This window comes from Thermobia domestica, chromosome 12 (genome assembly GCF_964235325.1).
Source record: "Thermobia domestica chromosome 12, izTheDome1.hap1.1, whole genome shotgun sequence".
Lineage (NCBI taxonomy): Eukaryota > Metazoa > Arthropoda > Insecta > Zygentoma > Lepismatidae > Thermobia > Thermobia domestica.
In genome coordinates, this window is record NC_137465.1 from 188,878,041 (window position 1) to 188,900,673 (window position 22,633).

At 36.0% G+C, this 22,633-nt stretch overlaps 1 long non-coding RNA gene across 3 annotated transcripts in view; it reads left to right on the forward strand.

Annotated features, from left to right (window-relative positions):
* Window positions 1-22,633, forward strand: part of LOC145666902 (uncharacterized) — a 104,201-nt gene that overhangs the window by 58,646 nt on the left and 22,922 nt on the right. The window contains exons 1-2 of one of the 3 annotated variants that reach the window (XR_014127839.1): window positions 8,231-14,863; window positions 18,752-20,656. The exons of 1 other annotated variant lie outside the window; for it this stretch is intronic. This is a non-coding gene — a long non-coding RNA (uncharacterized LOC145666902). Of the gene's footprint in view, window positions 1-8,230; window positions 14,864-18,751; window positions 20,657-22,633 lie in introns of those variants that run through there. One more of the 3 variants, XR_014127838.1, reaches the window with a different exon arrangement.

Sequence of the window (22,633 nt, forward strand, 5' to 3'; positions counted from 1 at the left end):
AGCCCCACCGCCAAAATGCTTAGTCTTGATTGGCTGATAAACCCACGCTATGATATTAGGGCGCAATTATTCCATTCCACGCCGGAAAGTGCTACTGAAGACACTGGTTTTTGTTCGTCTAACTTAAAAGTCGAAAGGACTGAGAGAAACTAAAAATAAAGGTAATATTGTGACGTTATTAACGTATAGAAAATCTCTGGAAGCTAAGGAGCCATAAATTTGCCAATTTTATAGTAAAAAACCGGACTGTAGAGCAGAAATAGGAAGTCAACTCGGTAACGCCATGTTTTGCTGATATAATTAGTGGTGGACAGGTTCTGTGAAGTGCATCAGTTTGCTAGTTGTTCTTAGAAAGAAAAAATCTATAAACAGTTTCGGAAGAGTAGTGTTTCTCCCTTAAAATATTCTCATCCTGAAAATTACTCCTTTTAGAGTTACGTTAGGCCTGCCCCACTGCCGATTGTGTTCGTGTATGTAGTAAATGTGATTTCTTTTGTACTTATTTAGTAATAACATGGCGGTATTTAATTTCTTTGTAGTTAAGATAGTGATCACAATGCACGTGTGAATTATCAGTAAGGGCTCCTATCTGACTCCCAAATTGGGAGTACGGCTTCCAGCGGGATGAGTTAAACATTTAGTTTGTTTCCGGGTTCCTGCCCCTTCAGGGCAGGGGTCCTATTGTTAGCTAATACTTCGATACGTCCCCTCGGGGGCGTTGATTAAACACTTAAGAATGTGATTCAGTGAAACAAGGGCCAGTTGGCCCTGTCCCTTTCTTTCCTTTTCCTTTCGAGCCGATTTAAAATGGTAAAATATGAATGTTTTCTGTGTGTATTTAACAGTACAACATGTATTAATGATAGTGATAATTGGTGTGTATTGGCATGATGTGTCTTGTAGTTTAAGTAGTATGTGTATATTTGTAATGTAGTATCAGTGGTAGTGGTAGTTAAGTGATGAAAGAGTGTGTGAGATAATTAAATACGGACAGTGTAGTATTTACTATGCGATAAATTTTTATTACTCCGTCATTAAGTGAACGTAATATAGTATAATAATTCCGTGTACAAGGTCACATTCCGTTGTTCAAGGGTTGATTATATCGTCGCTAGCCCTAGTGTCAAAAGTCAGTACTAACCGCCATTCTTCCGTCGAGGTGCTTAGTGATTTAGTTTTCATGAAATTGACCTTTCTTTCCGAAATAAAACCTAGAAGGTATAATTCACAGCCCATATGAATGTACAGTTAGGTCAAGTGATCCAAACTTAATATATTCTGAAAGTTTCAACATTCTGCATAGTCTAGAAATCGAGATATTTAAGTAAATAGACAATACGTAAATTTTTAACAGAAGTCGGGCGATATGATGCTAGTTCTTCGCTTTGAAATTATAATAAATGTCCATTTTTTCTTCGTGGCTGCAGAAGCTCATTGTTGCTGCAGAATTTTATAAACATTAAACATTATCGCAGATAATTCTATTTTCAGTGAACATACGTAGGATTTCTTTTTTTCTTTCTTCTTAATAAAGCTACCGAGTATTACATAGTATTGTGTGTTTGGGATGAAAGAGTCTTGGGTTCGAGTGAGGTTGTCGTGCGGTGATCAGAATGGGAAATGTTTGTAGTGATTATAGATTTTAAAGTATTATGATGAAATGTGTATATAGGCTGGGCGTAGATAGAGGAAACAGGGTGTTCGTAATTTATAGCGTCGTAGTAAATGAAAAGGATGATATGAATATTATATGAATATTAATAAGTATATGAATATTGTAGTAAATGAATATAGAATATAGGACACCCATATAGTTAAATATATAGTAGCCCAGTGAATACTTCGCCGTGTGTTGATATATAGATATTGAATAGATACGTGTAGCTACAAACATCTCAGGTTCTGACCCCTGCACCATAATATCACGCGGACCGGAGGGCGATATATAGTCGGACTATGGTAATACTTTGTAGTTTAATGTGTTATAGTAATAATCAACCATAGTAATACCATCTGATAGAATGGGTAGCATCATATAATCGCAGACTAGACATATTGAATAATAAATTATGAAAAGACAGTAGCAGTTATACAACAGGGCTGTAGTGAATTATATTTTCTGGTCGGTTTTAAATAGAATATCCTGCTCCGTGAGATTTTTTTTTCCTTCACGTTACCTACTCAGGCTAGCTTACAATGTTCATGGAGGCGACGGCTCTGATAGGGTTACAGAATCAAAACAATTAGTTATTGAAATTTATTTTCGCGTACCCGGATGTCGACCCCTAGTCCCTTTAAGTATTTTCATTTCTTTTCTTAGTTTAATTAGACGAGGGAAATTAACGACATCCCAGACTGTGGCGTGTCTGCGCAGGGTAGCTATCGGTGAAGTTTGGCAATAGAAATCACCGATCCAAAATTCAGTTTATTTAATTTTTTTTTATTTCGGCAAATCATTAGTTAGGGATATCTTAGATAATACTTCTATTCTAGTTTCATTACTGTCCTCGAACCTTCTTAGTTTTTCTAAGGGGTCGAATATTTTTTTTTTTACTTAGAGATTTCAAAATTGGGGACGCAGTTACCTGGTCCCTTTCCCCCTCTCCTTTTATCCTGCTGGTCTGGGCCGGATACGGGGATCGGATTTCAATCTTACAAGCAAACTCTTGTGGGATTGGGATCTGATGGACACAGAACTTGCATCCTTGGCAGCAGGGCACCCCTTGAGTCTACGTATTTGAGTAGACCACCCTTTTGGCATGTTAAGAATATTTTGGCTATGGATTTTGTTGAGAGCGAAATTCGACTTCTAACTTTGTAGCGTTAGTTATTTCTCACTTAAGTCTTTGGCGCCCCTATTCTTCGTCTTCCTTCTTCTCTATCTCTCTCTCTCTGTCTTCATTTCTTCAAGTTTTTTTTAATTTTTTCAACCTTCCCCCCCCCAAGATTTTGAACTTGTTACTTACGATTTATTTAACGTACAACTCTGATCTGAAATTACCAGCTGAGACGTTGCAAGACACGATCCATGAATGGAGTAGATAATGATTGGGTCCTCCATCACATTTTGACCTATCGCCGAAATGAACAAAGACTTCGTAGTTGACGACACTTCGATTACGTTCTCTCACCGTCGTCCCTCTTAAGTTTTTTTTTTAATCCGTTGGTCACTTTCCTTTCTGTTTTGGTTTTCGATTACTTTGTAGTTAATCTGGGCCCAGAAATTGTATTTTGATTTACCTAGTTATATCCAGAAATGCTCTGTGTTACGTGCCTGCCTCACAAAGTTTTTTTTTCTCCTTCATGATTTAAACACGAATTGATTATATAAAAGTTAAAAAATTTATAGACGCGCGGTATCAGATAAAATTTAATTTGTTTCCAAATGTAATGTTGGAAGTCATTTGTTTTCTTGGACAATGTTGCAACCTTGTAAAATTTTATTGTTGGGGATGATTAATTTAAATGTGTGCGCATTTATTATAAATATATATATATAGAGAGAGAAATAAATACTTCGAAATGTATGTGTAATTAGTATGTGAATATGATGTTAAAGTAAAAGTTTGATATTAAATGTATTATGAATATATGTAAGAGCGCTCGTGTCTGTCCCCCTAGACGTGTATTGGTTGCTATAGTTTACCAGAAGTCTTCCGACGAATTTAAGAATGTAGATTTTGTTAAGAATACCGCCGTGCACTTAAGTAATTTTCCTTTTCTTCTGAATCAATGTAAGTGATAACCTCTGTAATTATATAATGGCATGCATTGAAAAAATATCGGCAGGTCTAAACGTAACCCACATCATAACAAATATTATCCCTGAGCAATTAACCTAAAACCATTGTGGAAAGTGTACCTTGAATCCGTCTCACCTTCATATGTATCCTGTGACTTGACCAGTTTTTTTTTTTTTTATCCTCAATTTGAACCATCATACTCCGTACACCTGTGGAAGATCATTTTTTTTAATCCGAACCATGTATAAACATATACGAAAGTGATCCTAATGAAAGGTCTCGTGAAGTGTCCCAGTGTTGGATAAATAACTTGAAATTATTCGATTAATAAGTTTGGAAATAGACCGTCTAAGAGGAGAAACTTCCTCTAGTGAAAGTGATTTTCTCGAAATCCCTAGATGGATATAAACGTAGCAGTGTGCGATTGCAGATACAATCTGTTAAGAGTTATAAACCAAATATAGTCGATGAATGTTTTTTTTTTCGTAAACCACTAGATATATATATATATATATATATATATATATATATATATATATATATATATATATATATATATATATATATGTATAGACACAAATTAAGTTAAATGGAGCGAAACGTTTTGGACACTACGACTAGTGCGTGAGTTGTGATTTGGACGCTCGAAATTATTAATATTTTATTACCCGATGTGAGGTAGAGACTCATATAAGTTCTAATACACCAAAAAGTTTTTTTTCTTTCCTCTTTGTCCAATTTTTTTTAAAGTGAAATAAGTGTTTTTTTTTTTTTTTTTGCGTATGTCGCAAATCATCATTTTGCTTTAGCATGCCTAAGATATGATACATGTAATTATTTTTTTTTCTTTTTCATTTGTCAATATGATTGAATATATAAAAACTTACTAAAATTTAATACTATGTACTCTATTAATATATAACCAAGAACTTGTGCTTTTAATATTTTCTTCATAATTATATGTTTGTCTTTCTTTTTTCACTATGAATGTAATAAACTATTTGTACCCTTGTAGTTAGTTGGTTTCCTTTAAACATATATACACTGTCCTGAGTGAGTGAGCGTGTAAATGCATGATAGATTTAATTTAAGTAATTTTAGTGATATCATTTGTCATATTAACATCTGTAATATGTGTGTCATGTTTTAATATATGTGTTAAGGTAAATAACCTAGGTCATGAAGGACCGTCACTAACGGTTTAAATCGGCTCGAGGAGTGAAGCAAAAATAGCAGGATAAGCCTAAATACGACATCTTTCTTCCAGGAAGTTGAGACTTCGATTGATACGACACATAAATTTATATTGAGTTTATAAGTTTGATTTTTTTTTTCCTTGGCTAATTCATATGTGTGGTCGATCCTAGAGGACAGAGTTCAGATGCTGGATAGTTATCAGTCACCGGTCGGAATAACATTACAAAGAATTAAATTTCACTTTTCCCATTTCCAGGTCTAGGTCTGGGCAACCCCATGATCGTGGTGCCTGGAGCTAGGTCTGGGTGGTATGAGGGAACATGTGTCTATTCCGAAGCATTCCAAAATTGATTAGTTGTTAATAACATTTAGAATGATTCATCTTTCAACGACTTTCCCGACCTTTTACTATATTTCCGGAATTATCCAGTAATCTGTTTCTCATTAAAATACCCTATTTCTTTTCTTTCTTCTTTACCTACCTCCTTCTTTTACCCTTCTACTTTCTTCTCTTTCTTTCCTATTTCTAAATGAAAGAAAACGGAGTCATGATTGAGAGTAGTCGCTATTGGCACGGTCAATAAGTTGTTTCGATGAGTTTTCTTCGGGAGTCCGATATGGAATAATTAACAATAACAAAAGGTTTATTGGAAGTTACTCTATTGGAAAATAATCTGGATTTCAATCAGTAAGTGATCTTTCGTAATCGTCCTCGTTAAAGAAAATTAATTTGTAGCGACTCCTCTTCAGTACATTGCGCTTGCTTTTCTTCGTTTACTATATTTTTTTTTTAACGGTTTTCTTTCAAGATATTGTCCGATTTTGTGGGAGTTTTGTCCATTTATGTGGGGATTATGACCGTTGCTATGTGTGGCTGTTTTGTCCATTTGTGTGGGGGTTTTGACCGATTGTGTGGGCGTTTTGACATTTCTTGAGTGTGGGGGTTTTGGCTGTGGGGGTTTTGACCGTTCGTGCGTTTGGGAGATTTGTCCATTTGTGTGGGGGTTATGACCGATCGTGTGGGCGTTTTGACATTTCTTGAGTGTGGGGGTTTTGGCTGTGGGGGTTTTGACCGTTCGTGCGTTTGGGAGATTTGTCCATTTGTGTGGGGGTTATGACCGTTTGTGTGGGTGTTTTGACATTTCTTGAGTGTGGGGGTTTTGGCTGTGGGGGTTTTGACCTAGACCCAACACGGTGACATAGAATATGCGTGTTTTATTTGTGTGTAGGTGTTTATTTCATGTATATGCATTTGTGAATGTGCGCGTGTGGCGGTATGCGTTTGAGAGAGAGAGAGAGAGAGAGAGAGAAGTTCTTTCTATATCATAAAACGTGCGTGTGTTGTATATTAAGCTCACGCACAAACAATACTTGATCCAGATATGGACGATAGAGGCCGTGGTGGCTCAGTGGTAGTGCGTTCACTTCTGGTGCATGAGGTCCCGGGTTCAAACCCTGCTCTTGCCAAGTGAACTTTGTGGTGGACAAACACCGTTGCGTGGGTTTTCTCGGGGCTCTCCCGTTTCCTCCCACTTTATTCATTTCACCATTTTCATTAATTTCTCATTATCACTGTCTCCTTTAGCCTAACCGGCATAATCGTTGGACGTAAAATTCAAAAATTTCATTTCATTTCAGATATGGACGAATGACGTACCCGATCAACAAAAGCAAAATCTGGGAATCCCCGTTTCTCTTTTGTGCTAATCATTTGATGCCTCACTGCAACAGGAAATCGACATATCTTTCAGTGCCTTTTACAGACAGTGGTGCTATTCAGCCGGTTCACACCGGTTCTAGCGAACAGGTTGTTAATATATTTCGAGTTTGCTAAACCGTTTGTTATACCCAGGCATAACAGTAAATTTTATTCAGTTATACCCAAGAACGAGCAAGTTTCAGTTTGTTTAGCTTTGTTCTAAGAAATTCTTACAGCTACAGGGTTAGATATATGATCTCTCAGAATAAGATATAGCCTAAGCGATTTTTCCTTAATTTCAAATTTCCTTTAAATGGGCTGGTTAGATATCAAGAATGAAAACTAGGATCACATGAGTGCAGTGGTGAGGGTTATTTACATTTGAAACTCATACATACCATTATCAATAATTGTTGATCCATTGCTGGGTTAAAGTGTTTCCAATACTTCTTGACAAACATCTATTTTGGATAATTCGTTTCCAAGATATTCCCAGTGCTACCTAATTTCGTCACAACACCTTATATTGGGTTGCTGTGTAGGTTTCTACTTGTCACTTGTGGCATCCAGTGAAAAATTTGCCTTTGTCTATCTTGTATGATTTGCTTCCTAAGAGAGAGGGAGAGAGACAGGGGCGTAAATAAGGGCCCCGCAGACCCCGCATAGCGGGAGGCCCATGCCATCACGGGGCCCCCAAATTGTGATGTAGGACGTAGAAAAGGGGCCCCATTCCACGTTGTCTGCGGGGTGGCCCCCAAGCCCCTAGTTACGCCACTGGAGAGAGTTATTTTTCTATGTATCCATCTACTATCTCTCTCTCATATACCGGTATATATAACCAGTCACCGAAAATTAGTATAGCGCCACTGCCTACAGATATGGAAGAAAACCTCCTTCACTGGAGGAAATCTCATGACAGTGAATTTCCAAAATTAGCTCTTCTGGCTCGTAAGTATTTGTGTAGGTACCAGCGTTCTATCGGAAAGAGTAGTTAGTGCAGAACATGCGAAACAACTGATTTTCTTTCCATGAACAAAAGAGCTCGTTCCTAAATTGCAGTGTCATGAACTTCAATGCATCATACATTTCTAGTTGAATACTCAGTGCTAATAGGCATAGTTCTAAACAAGACAGTTATTGTTCATTGTTCTCTGTATGTGTGATGTGTGTGTGTGTGTTCTTCTAAGTTAATCCGTTGGCTTTACAAATTTAACACTTGGACTCTATTTTAATATCCAATTAAAAGAAAGCACGCGATCAATAGAGATCTCTTTCATGTTATTATTAATTTCATAATCTTTTTGCATTAAAGAGCTATATGCAAAGACTTGACATCTCCCACATGAACTTAAGATTCTTGTTAATGGTTTTGTGCAAATTCATATCTAAAAGTATTCATGTTTTATTAAATTTAGGCTAAACCTTACGTCTTATACCATTATTCAGTTTTGCTTATGAAATCAATTTAGAAAGGTTCTAAGCCATTCCTAATAACAGTGCACCTAATAATGCATATTCTAATACTTAAGCAGATACAAAGAAATAGGGAAGTGTTAATAGTACCTAAACATAATATGTAGGTCTTGTGACGACGTGGATCGTCACGAATATGTGGGTCACTTGTTATTATGGATTTATATAGAAATAGATGGCGCCATCTTTTATTAATATGGAGACTTGCGACCTTATTCTCCCTTCACCCTTTTCCATCCTACCCTTTTGGTCTAAAAATCAGTTTTGCGATTGTAGTAAGAAAATATATATATGAAGATCTGGTACCAGCTGGTAAGGTAATATGACGAGGTCCTCGTGATGTAAAATCCGGATTGTGATTGGTTGGTTTTGAACCCGGAATGGAAGCCATGGATCAACTGACGTAGATCGTCAGTTGGTCACTCTTCGAGGTACGTAGTGTTTCTTTTTCAAATCTGTTAAATTATATTATTGTTTTTTTGTGAAAATTGGTGTAAATTTATCTTCAGAAATTTCGTGAGTATACTCATAATGGTATTTGAAAAATGATAAATACTTCTGAATTGTCATATTTAGTCTCGAGCAAGTGTAAAATATTGCTGATTGAAAAGTTAGATTACTGAAAAGACGAAACATAGTGGTTGGTGTAGGCCATGTTGGAATGGCGACTTTTTTTTTTTTTTTTTAATGTGTGCTAGGCTGTTTTTCCATCAGAAAACAGTAAGATTGTTTGTTCTTCTTATTACTATTAATATCGAACTGTTAATATTTTGTGTACTATTTGTTTTTTTTATTTTTTTATTATTATTACTTTTTTTCTTTTTGTTATAATAAATTGTTTATCCTTGTTAAAATTGAAATAGTAGGTTTTGTCATTGCTAATTAACTTCCTTAAAACAACTGAGAATTTTTGCTTGCATTTTTCGTAAATGAAAGGTGAGAGTTATACCTATACATATTCTGGGTGCGCTAAGCGGCCTTTTAATACAGTACCGGCGAAAGCTCTCCTCGCTTTTTTTCAGGATTATTTCCCTGGTGGGCGGGTCTGTATTTGAATGTTTAGATGTGTGCTATTCTTTTTCATTCTATTCAAGTATGGATTTTGGCCCGGGGTGGTCATTCTGAAGAAGAAGGGGGATTAAGGGTGTTTTTCGTTACAGAAGAGTGACCAACTCTGTTAGAATTCTCTCACTTATTAAATTTAAATTTAACTTCAGTTGTTTACTTTCATGTTAATGGCATATAAAGTCAGTGCTGTGCATGTAATTACTTGCTCGTATATATTAATTGGGTACCTTGTAGGAAGTCTTTGTACGGCAATTCAAGGAATTGGTTCCGGGGATCGAACCCATACTATCTGGTATATAAGTATAGAATCGTATCCAAAAATAAAAACAATGGCTGTAGGTGGGGATTCTAGTTTCTTTCTTGATGAAGAGTTTATAGACGAAATTCCTGTGGATGTTAATGCATTTTTGAATATGACTATAGAAGAAAAGCAATCGAAAATATTTTCTATGAATGAAAGTGATGCTAAGAAACTGCTGTTGTCCATAACAACTGCTAACAGCAAGTCTGCACCTGTTGGTTCGGGTGTTGTAGTAGGTCAAGGTAGAGGCACTGATAACACAACCACACAGCCGGATGGTAGTGTGTGTGTGCAAACAGCTGGCAGTCAGCCAGGTCATTTACCTTTTAGCTCGGTGAACGAAGAAGCTAGAGCTGAAACTCTATCTGGATTGACACAAAATAGTTGTTTTAATAAGATGGAACAATCATCAGCATTTTTGGTTTTACGTTCATTCATGGAATCATTAGAGAATTGTGATGGTACGGATCCCTTAAAATTGTATCAATTTATTCAAAAGATTGATGAGTTTTGTAATATTGAGCGTTTTCCTTTTTCTGCGGTTTTGTATTCATTGCGTGGGAAAGTTACGGGTCCACTGCAGGAAATTCTGAACGAGCTGCCACATACATGTAAAAGCTGGGATCTTGCACGTGACTTTGTTTTTCATAATTTATTATCAGAATGTGCTATTCAGAGAATAATAGTAGAATATATGTATCGCCATCAAGAAAATAACGAGGATTTAAAAGCTTTTGTAAAGCGTGTAACCACTGTTGATAAACTTTTGAAGTTGCGTTGTGGGGACGAAAAGCTGATTAGTTTTATTACCAGTGGCGTTCTTCCGAACATAAGGGAGCGGTTGTTTTACCAAAGAAAACCCCAGACAATAGATGAACTTAATAAACTAGTTAGTGAATACAGATATCATGAACTTTATATGAAGCAGTTTAGTTATAAAACGACGTCCCAAACAGGGTTGCCGGATGCTCCGGTAAGGAGTGACTTTAAGAATTCTCGTAGAACTATAAGCTGTTACAAGTGTCAGGGTCCACATCCAGTGAGACTATGCCCAGAAAACAAAAGTTCGAAAACACTTTCTTCTTTTTCAAATAAGATTAATAGGAACTTAAATCGTTTAAATAAAAAAGATGATGCAGCGTATATTGAAGTTAAAGTATGTGGAACTGCAGTGAATAGTTGTTTAGATAGTGGGTGTGTGACTAATCTTTTGAATTTGGAGCTTTTCAATAAAATTAAAAACTCTAGTGATGTGCAAGTAAATTATAAAGAGTGTTTTAAAGGAAAGACTATAAATAACGAATCTATGGTGTTGAGACCTTCAGTTTTGATTCCATTTACGGTGAATGATTACACCTTTAAATGCAAACTGTTTTTGTTTAAAGAATTGGAATTTCCCATTTTGATGGGACTAGACTGTTTTCGTCAGGAAGGAGTTTTAGTGGATTTCAATGAATCTAAGGTTGTTTTTAGCAAAGGAAATGTTACAACCCCTCTTGTTGACTTCCCCTCCCCCTCATCTTTCCAAACGAATTCTTCTGCGGCTTCTTGTCATTCCAGGGGTCCTGGCGACGGAGGGTCATCCGCTAGGCTATTTTTGGGAGATCTCTCTAGTCCCGATGGTACGCCCTGGAGCAAAAGAAAGAACAAACGTGGAGTAAATAGGCAATTGATCTTCGCTCGCTCGAGTTTTCCTGAAACTACTGCTGATAGGGAGAGCGACTCTGGAACTTCGTCTGGTGGTCCAAGGATGTTTGGTAATGGAGAGGAAAAGAACAGGTTTGACAAAAAGCATTCATTCCAGAAGAAACAACATAAAACAGTAAATGGTCGGAGAAACAATAAACATTCGGTTGCGAAAATAAAAGAGAATTCCAGCTTTAATTCTAATCGAAAAAGTGTCGCGGATATAGGTGGCTCTGTTAGTTCTATGTCAATAGAGGGAGAAAAACAGTGTGTTAATAATGATGTAACGTCTTGTTATAGTAAGGAAGATTATAATTTTACTGATGTTTTGGGTCAGGAAGGGGATCCGTTACTATTAGCATTTAACAAATGTAAAAGCGATAAGTGGGAAATTAGTACAGACGAAAAGGTTAAGATTTTGAACGGTATTGATGAGGATATGGTGAAACAAGATCCTACTTTGGTTCAGTATGTAGAATATTTATTAGATAAATATGCGAATGTCATTACCCACCGAATTGGTACTATCAGTGACTTTGAATACACTATTCAATTAAAGTCCGATGAAGTAGTTCGGGAGCGCCAATATCCTTTTTCGAAAAGTCAGCAACAAGAGTTATCGAACTTAATTGAACAATTATTAGAAAATGGTGTGATACAACCTTCTAAGTCTGAATATAGATCTCCGTGCTTCCTGGTGCGTAATAAAGATGGGTCACCTCGATTAGTAGTCAACTACTCTAAACTGAATCGGCTCATTTGTGGGGACGGCTTGCCATGTCCTAATATAGAGGAATGTATTAGTTCGCTCGCTAAAGCTAAATATGTAAGCAAGATAGATGGAAAAAAAGCTTTTTTCCAGTTACAGTTGACTCCCGATAGCCGTAAGCTCACAGCATTCGCCGTACAGGATAAATTATTTGAATATTTGCGAATCCCCATGGGTATTTGTGTCGGAGTACAAGCACTTATGAGGGCCTTGGATGATATCCTGGGAGACCTACGTGGGCGCGGGGTAGAATACTATGCAGATGACATTGTGATCTTTGGTTCTACAATCCAAGAACATAATCGGTTATTAGAAGAAGTCTTATCGCGTTTTGCGAAAAGGGGCTTAACCATCTCACCAGATAAATGCTTACTTTTGAGAAGTAGTATAGAATTTTTGGGGTTTCTTATTAAAGATGGTGAGATATCTATGTTGCCAGATAGGTTGCAAGCTATACAGGATCTCCGTCCGCCTGTAAATCGCCGGGGGTTGTGTAAAATGTTAGGATTTTTAAATTTTTACGCTAAATTCTGCGATAATTATGCAGGTATCGTAGAACCGATGAATCGATTAAGATCTCCGAAGGTGAAGTTTGAGTGGGGTCCGTTACAGGATGAGAGTCTTGCACAAATAAAAGAGGCTTTTTCTGAAAAAATTATTTTGCGAATTCCAGACATGAGTAAGCGCTTTTACTTACATACCGAGGCAACTTTACGTTGCCAAGCGGCTATTTTGTCACAAAAGGATGAGCAAGGTTTATTGCGTCCTGTATGGTTCTACAGTAAAACTTTGAAACCAGCCGATTTTAATCGCACTATTTTTCAACTTGAACTTCTTGCTATATATAATGCGGTAATGAGATTTCGCCCGTTTTTATGTTCGGAGTTTACTATTTTCACGGATAATAGTGCCTTGGTTAATATGCTGCGAAACCCTAAGAACTTAGGAAGATATGCCAATATTGTACAGAACTTATTTGAGTTCAGATTTAAAATAGTGCATGTCTCGTCTTATAAGAACTATCAGGTAGATTTTCTTTCAAGGATTTATGAGATAAATCCGAATGATATTGATGTTGATCCTTGTCCTTTTAATGACTCAGAGGGATATATGTATAGTCTGTGGAATTTACCGCTAGCACATGAGGACATTAAACAGTATCAGCAATCAGAGGTAGATACTAAGGATATTTATGAGATGGTAAAGAGCCATGGCGGAGAGCATGAACAATATAAGTTAATGAGAGATACTTTATACATGAAAACCAAGGCCAAGGTGTCGCCTTATAAAATACTCGTCCCACGTATTTTGAGACCTCTACTACTAAGCTATTATCATACTTTATTGCCCAATGGCGGGCACTTAGGTTTGTTGAAGGTATACAAAAAGATTTGTAGATATTTTTCTTGGCCAAATATATTCAACGAAGTGCGGGACTTCGTTCGCTCGTGCCATGAGTGTCAATTAGTAAAGGCACGAAATACTCTTCCGCAAGGACAACTAATTTCGGAATATTGTAAGGAAGTTAACGCCCACTATTACGCAGATTTAGCGGGGCCGTTGCCGTCTAGTTTCGGGTATCAGTATGTCCTTCTGTGCTTAGATAATGCGAGTCGTTATCTACATTTAGTTCCCTTACGCAATGCTACTAGTAAGTTAGTAGTTAAGGCGCTATATGATATTTTCTGTAAATATGGATTTATTAGAGCTATTTCCACGGATCGGGGCCCTTGTTTTTCATCGGCCTACTTCAAACAATTTTTGTTTGGTAATGGGATAAAGCACATACGCTGTTCTCCGTATTTTCCAGGAGGGAACGCAGTTGAAAAATATGTGAGACTGGTTAAAACGAGCCTTCGGGCATATCTGGATGGTAAGCAGGAGAAATGGGTGCGTTTCCTGAATGAGCTCCAATTTTGTCTTAATGCTGCGGAACATGCGGAGCTTAAGTTTAGTCCATTTCGTCTGTTTTTTGGGAGAGAACCGGTGGATACGTTGATGGTAAAGTGGAGTATTACACCGGAGGATTTGGAGGGTCCTAATAATGCCCAAATATGGGAGCAAGCTTTCGTTAATATGGATAAAGCATGGGAAGCAAGGCGTCGGTTGTATAATAAGCGGATGCTTCCAGTCACGTTTGCTGTCGGAGACAGGGTGTTGGTGAAGTCTCAATTAAAATCTTCCTTGAAAGATAACGTAACAAAGTCATTGATGCCACAGTGGTGGGGGCCAATGACAGTCGTATCTAAACCTACTGCCAACACACTTCAATGTAAGACTGAAGATGGTAAAATGGTTGTTACCCATACAAGTTTAGCAAAATTATACAGAGAACATAGAAATGTTAATAACATCAGTGATAATTGAAAAGCATAATGAGAATTGAGGGTACCGATGTGTATATTTTGTTATTATTGTTCACTTTCATAATCAATCAATCATCTACTAACACTTTTTTTCCATCATCATTTCATTTCATCTTCATTGAAAAATGTGTAAGGTACTCCTCAAATTTGGTTAAGATGATTTAATTTGTTTATTTTATTAAAGATTGGTCAGTAATGAAAAATTTCTTTGGGTAAAATTTTTCATCTATGGAGGGGGATGTGTGACGACGTGGATCGTCACGAATATGTGGGTCACTTGTTATTATGGATTTATATAGAAATAGATGGCGCCATCTTTTATTAATATGGAGACTTGCGACCTTATTCTCCCTTCACCCTTTTCCATCCTACCCTTTTGGTCTAAAAATCAGTTTTGCGATTGTAGTAAGAAAATATATATATGAAGATCTGGTACCAGCTGGTAAGGTAATATGACGAGGTCCTCGTGATGTAAAATCCGGATTGTGATTGGTTGGTTTTGAACCCGGAATGGAAGCCATGGATCAACTGACGTAGATCGTCAGTTGGTCACTCTTCGAGGTACGTAGTGTTTCTTTTTCAAATCTGTTAAATTATATTATTGTTTTTTTGTGAAAATTGGTGTAAATTTATCTTCAGAAATTTCGTGAGTATACTCATAATGGTATTTGAAAAATGATAAATACTTCTGAATTGTCATATTTAGTCTCGAGCAAGTGTAAAATATTGCTGATTGAAAAGTTAGATTACTGAAAAGACGAAACATAGTGGTTGGTGTAGGCCATGTTGGAATGGCGACTTTTTTTTTTTTTTTTAATGTGTGCTAGGCTGTTTTTCCATCAGAAAACAGTAAGATTGTTTGTTCTTCTTATTACTATTAATATCGAACTGTTAATATTTTGTGTACTATTTGTTTTTTTTTATTTTTTTATTATTATTACTTTTTTTCTTTTTGTTATAATAAATTGTTTATCCTTGTTAAAATTGAAATAGTAGGTTTTGTCATTGCTAATTAACTTCCTTAAAACAACTGAGAATTTTTGCTTGCATTTTTCGTAAATGAAAGGTGAGAGTTATACCTATACATATTCTGGGTGCGCTAAGCGGCCTTTTAATACAGTACCGGCGAAAGCTCTCCTCGCTTTTTTTCAGGATTATTTCCCTGGTGGGCGGGTCTGTATTTGAATGTTTAGATGTGTGCTATTCTTTTTCATTCTATTCAAGTATGGATTTTGGCCCGGGGTGGTCATTCTGAAGAAGAAGGGGGATTAAGGGTGTTTTTCGTTACAGTCTGTGTAGTGAAATGACAGAATGGAGGCTTTTGTTTGTTTTAGTGGGCTGAGTTATGTGGCTCAACTTACATCTAGTAACCACATACAAATAAACGGAAAATTATTACTTTGCACAAAAAACTAGTAAATTCTTGTTTCCCTGTCTGTTTAGATTTAAGCAAATTTTAGCACAGGCATTTGATTTTTCACTCGCAATGGCAATACAGCACAAACATTAATTTTAGTGAGAATATCAAGTTGACTCGGTTAAGGAATGCAGCCATGTTAATGATGAGAAATATTTTGGAGGGCATAGCTCCCCGGCTCTGCACTGGTTTTGGCTTTATCAAGGGGTGCCCACAAGGGGGGGCTATGACGCAAACTGCGTCATTGAAATATTTGGCGGGTTAAAAATCTATATAAAAATGTTTGAGGGGGGTGTAAAAATTAATCGAAAAGATTTTTTTTTCATGGAAGAACACCTATGGATAGACAATTTTGGGGGGGTGCGTCATGAACATAAGGGGGGGTGGGCACCACTACTTTATCTTCGAAAGGAACATCATTTCTGCCCAATACAATTTTTGCACAAAGTTTGGTTTGATTCGGTGAAGAAGTGTAGCCGATAAGTTAAATACACAATATTTAGGTGGATTAAGTAGACGTAGAAACATCCCTACCCCACCGCCGCCGATTTGCACTATCTTCAAAAGGAACCAAATTTTTAACCCTTACTAATCCTTTGTAAATTTGGCTTCATTCTGTTAAGAAATGAAGTCAAAAGAGAAAATTAAATATTAACATGGAATGTTGGGAAGCATAGTCCCCAAGCCCTACATTAATTTGACTCATGAAGCGGGGCGTTATATATGAAGCAAAACCCGCCGCAATTTTTTCGAGGAAGTTTGAAACACCAATATCGAATATCGATATTGACGATATCGAATATCGAGGATATCGGATATCGACAATATCGGATATCGATATCGAATATCTACGATATCGGATATCGACAATATCGGATATCGATATCGACGATATCGGATATCGATATCGAATATCGACGATATCGATATATCGACATCGATATTTTTGCGATATCGATTATCGATATAAGATGATATCGATATCGACGATATCGATATATCGACATATCGCACAGCCCTAGTTGGGATTTTATAACCTTTCAGGTTGGCATCACTGAGTGGACCCACCTGCCCAGGAATTTAAATTTTAAAAAAGCGTTTGTATTGGATTATATTACAAAAATGAAATGAAATCTTTGAGTTTTACGTCCCACGGTTATGCCGGTTAGGCTAAAGGAGACGGTGATGATGAGTAATGAATGAAATGATGGAATGAAGAAAGTGGGAGGAAACGGGAGAACCCCGAGAAAACCCACGCATACGGTGTTTGTCCACCACAAAGTTCACTTGGCGGGGGCTGGGATCGAACCCGGGACCCCAAGCACCAGAGGTGAACGCTCTACCACTGAGCCACCGCGGCCCTTGGATCATATTACACTTTAACAATTAGACTCCCTCTCATTTCGACTCAACATTACAAAAGAAAATTAAATTCCAATTACTTAATCAATCAAACTTTGATATAAAAAAAAGAACTTTTAAATCTATAGACCCATAAAAATGAAAGTGACTATGTGTTTTAATAACTCTTGAACCGATCTCGATCAAATTTTCAACATAGATGAGGTTCGGACCTGGAATGATTATTATCGTTTCACTTTGATGGTATAACTTAGGGGAGGAGAATGTATATCCGCGGATCCAGAATATGATCAAGGAGGGGAGGGGGCCATACCATAGTTCGCCGTTTTATCTAGTGTAAAGAAAGTAGAGCTGAATCCTATTTTATCCAGTGTATACCTGAGCATCAAGGGGGGTATAGCCCCTATAGCCCCCCTTCCCCTTGGATTCGCGCCTATATATATATAATCGAAAATGACTTAGATTAGTGTCGAATCTATAATTTTCGGGGTCCCTGAGATGAACACTGACACTTGTGATGCCGTTTAAACCTAAATTCAACCCCCATTAGTACTCCTAAGGGTGGGAAAGTGGCATGTAAAAATAATTGAAAATGACTTATATTAGTGTCGAATTCATAGTTTTTGGTGTCCCTAAGTTGATTGGTGACAGCTTTGGGCCCTTTATGTCTTAGAAGTCTGCACGGGCCGGAATTTTTAGCCCGAACCCGGCCCGGCCCGTGAATTTACAATGTGAGGCCAGACTCGAGTTCGAAATATGTTTGAGCATTTACGCCCGAGCCCGGCCCGAGCTCGTATGATAATCAAATGAGCCCGAAATAAGCCCGAATTATAGAAACTTAATAATTAAATTAAGACAAAATTGTATTTTTATTTACAACAATTAGAGGTTTAGTTCCGCAGTTGTGCTTTAAAAGTTCTCCAGAAAAAAAAAACGGTGCAATATATATCGCTGTACATTATATTTACAAAGTTAGGCTCGAAAAGGTCCAAGAAATTAGGGATGTGCACGAGACAAGATTTGTGGCTGTCTGGTCTCGAAAATGTGCAGTAAAAGTGATGTCTCGACTCGAAAAATGTATATTTCACTATTGGAAGAGCCGTGTCTCGACTCGAATTTTGTCTGGAAAATCGTGTCTCGACTCGACTCGTGCGCATCCCTACAAGAAATATGGTTGTATATTTAAAAATTCACGGCCTGATCCCGACCCGGGCCTGAAGTGATATGTGCTTTGTAGGCCCGAGCCCGGCCCGCGAGCTAGGCCCAGGACCGTGCAGACCTCTATTATGTCTACAATTAAACATTCTCCCCGTGCGAAGAACGGGCATTCTGCTAGTATTTCTCAAATATTCATATATATACAATCACTTTCATAAATGGATTAGAATTGTATTAAAGAAGAAACTCTAAACTGAGAATGAAGAAGAATATTTTCATCTTTGATTATAATCTATTGATCTTTGACTTATTTTTATAGTAATTACAGTATGAACTCGAGCATTCTTATTTATTTTATTTGTATAAAGTATTTATGATGTATAAACTTTATTTTTGTACAATAATACTGATATCCTGATCTGTAGTTTATTTTTATTCATAAATTATGATCTCTAGACCATCGATTATTTTTATACGGTACAATAATGATTTTCTTTGATTTATTTCAACAGAGGTACCGAGGATGGATTCCAGAATACATATCCAGAACTTTGAAATAGGAAGTGTGCAAAAGTTTGTCTGCAGAATAAACATTTTTTCGCCCGGAAGAGTGATTCGTTTATCTAATTTGGAAGATAAGTGTTTTAGAAAATTTTAGGGGTTGTTAGGAATGTGGATAAGTCGACTGGATAAATAAATCTATGTACATGGTGGACTATTTATCTAGAAACTCTCTTGTAACTTTCTAACTAATACATTTAGAAAAGTTAAAAATTTTGTACGGAACACATATCCACAGGGAGAAATCGTTTGACATACTTTGCAGTACAAATAGACTAACAGTGTTGTCAATCCGTCTCAAAAGGTTTTTTTTTTAATGGAAATATTTCAGATTATTACATATTTCGAATCTAATCTTGAACGGAAACTTAAAATACCCCATTTCTATAATATTCCAAATTCACACTATTTATTCCGAAATTGGCCTAAAGTAAGGATTTTCTTACGTTAGAAGGGTAAAATTTACTGTTTAAAACTCTTAATTAAAAATAAAGGAATACTATATGTGTCACTTTTTATTTTATTTTTTTTTTTTTCGTAATTCCATTCCTTAGAGGAAAGGAGGCAATTTCCTTAAAATTAAAATTAACTATTTTTTATTATGAAAATGTCCAATGTAAGGATTCTCTAAAATCGAAGGTCTGAATATATATACAGGCACGGATCCAAGGGGGGGGGGAACTATAGGAGTTATTCTCCCTTCGACACTCAGATGTACACTGGATAAAATAGGCTTCAATCCTGCTCTACAGTGGATAAAGCGGCAAACTATGGTTTAGCCCCTCCCTTAATCATATCCCTTATCTCCCACTATATATATATATATAGTTTTACTTTTTAAACAAGAATAAAGTATCTTACAAATCCCTGAAGTTCAAGAGATGAAACTCGATGTATACACTTCTCATTATAAATAACTAAACATGTAATTACAAAAGTTCTACTTTTGGTATTCGAGTCATGTTTTATTTATTATATTTAACTTACGTTTCAAACGCACAGATCTTCTCTGATGTCGAGCCATGTTTTATTTATTATATTTAACTTACGTTTCAAACGCACAGATCTTCCCTGATGTCGAGCCATGTTTTATTTATTATATTTAACTTACGTTTCAAACGCACAGATCTTCCCTGATGTCGAGCCATGTTTTATTTTTTATATTTAACTTACGTTTCAAACGCACAAATTTTCTCTGATGTCGAGCCATGTTTTATTTATTATATTTAGCTTACGTTTCAAACACACAAATTTTCTCTGATGTTGAGCCATGTTTTATTTATTATATTTAACTTATGTTTCAAACGCACAGATCTTCCCTGATGATAAACGCAGTCAGTGCGTTTGAAACGTAAGTTCAAATAAAAATAAATAAAACACGAATGGAAATTGAACATTTTGAAAAATTGAATCATAACTGAAAATTATGTGGAATATATGACAACATGGGTTTATTCGCTAAGTTACGGGGAGCATGGGCAGTACAGTGCCCCTCCCTTCAAACAATCATCCAACTTTATTTTTATTATTAAAGTAGGGATTCACACTAAACTCATCAGGATTAAATTTAATATAAGAACTTAGTTTCTATTTCAAATCGCAACATAAGAATAAACAGTATACAATGATCTTAGCAACACTCAATATTACGACTAATTGACTATGATTGGCTATATAATGAAACATTTTTTTTATATTAAATGAATTAGTTACTTTATTGTATTTTCTCCACAGCTAGCTTTAGATAATCTTGACATTTGATGCTAGTGAATACTACAATGCAGAAAACTAAAATCCCGTAAGAACTACAAAATTTTCTACTGTATCTATGTTCGATGTTCTTGTTTCATACATATACTTGATAGTGTTGCAAATAACCAAATTTAGCTCTCTCTCTCTCTCTCTCTCTCTCTCTCTCTCTCTCTATATATATATATATATATATATATATATATATATATATATATATATATATATATATATATATATATATATATATATATTAGTGCTATAAAAAACACTGAATTCTTATTTATATTTATTTCATTTTTACTTCCGAAGGACGATAAGAGAGAATCGTAGGTGTGACATTCGTTACTTCAGCTCTTAATTACAAAATATGGGAATACGTATTTCAGCGTTTTCGAAAATTTCACTACTAATGGAAGGAAAAGGACAATAAAATTCAAATATTTAAAGTTACGTTACTTTATTCAGAAAAAAAAGACCATATGAGTATTCACCTCTGTTGAAGCTGTGAAATTTGCTATTTCAACTCTAGATTAAGTTACACGTTTCAGTATGTTTCAACATACATTAAGTTACATGTTTCAGTATGTTTCATTATGTTTCAACGTACATTAAGTTACATGTTTCAGTATGTTTCAGCATGTTTCAACGTACATTAAGTTACATGTTTCAGTATGTTTCAGCATGTTTCAACGTACATTAAGTTACATGTTTCAGTATGTTTCAGCATGTTTCAACGTACATTAAGTTACATGTTTCAGCATTCTCGAAAATTCCTCTTCTGAAGGAGGTAAAGGAGGTCATTTCTATAACATTCAAAATTCCATCTTTATGTCTATTAAACTTCATTCTAATCGTTCGAAATATAGGAATTTCTGCTAGTATAATCGACTAGTAGTATTTGTGCTAGTACAGGGTGCAAAATTTCAGTCAGACGCACTCGCCAATCCAAAAGATGGTCGCCAGTATTTCTCACGTACAAATTATGAGAGGTCGGTCTGCCTCCCCCACACGGTCTTTGGTTTGACAAAGAAAGAGATTACATCAGGGCATAAAGACCGTTGTGAAGACGTCACATTCCCTCTTTTCTCTCACTCAGTGACAATTACGTATTTTCGTGCGACACAGAAACTGTGCAGCTCTGAGTAGATAGGAACGATTCCTACTGATCACTGGTCGCCAGCTCTAAATTTCTAGTCGCCAGTGGCTACCTGGCCACTGGAAAATTTTCGCCTTGTGCTAGTAGTAAATGAAATAGAGTTTATCTGTTACATCGTCAAGAAAAAAAAATGGCAGAATCATTTGAAATGAATTTTTTCAACATGCTTACCTCGAACTGTCACTTGATTAAAATGCATATCCTAAACCGCGTTAAGAGGTGGCTCGAAGCTCAGAAACTGATATGGACGTCTAAAATTTCATAAAAATACTTTGAATGTTATTATCAGGGCCCGGATTTTGTTGACCTAAAATTTTCTAAAAAGTGATCTATAAAATGACACTAGAATTCCTGTAAAATGACCCTAAAATTCAAAAAAGTTGACCTTAAATCTTGCAGTTTTTTTAAACGTTTTACTTCGTTCAAACATTGACATTTTTTTCAATATCTATTGAATTTTAATTACCATTTCTCGCTCACTTTCAAAAGTTTTGTTTCAGTTAGTTGCACTCCATTGACCATTTGTGTCTTTGGTTTTGAAAAAGCAATAATATTAAAATTAAACTTTGACCAATTTAGTAAATAGCTAAGCATTTCATATTTGAATTAAAGATATATAGGCCTATATCCAGTTAAGCATCATATAAACATTTTATAAGCTGTGATACAACAAACTAACTCAGGAACTTTGTAATCGTCAGAAAATTTAGCTCATACCTTATTCAGCATTGCATTACATAACTGTAAACATTTTTACGATTTAATTGAATTAGCAGCCTTAATTATATTCGAAGCAGCATCTGTTACAAAAAAAAAAAAAAAAAAAAAAAAAAACATGACCATATTGGACACCTTCAGGCCAAAGTAGGGATATCGATCTATCGAAAAGTCTACATATTGTAAATTGTTTGACAGATTCCAACAC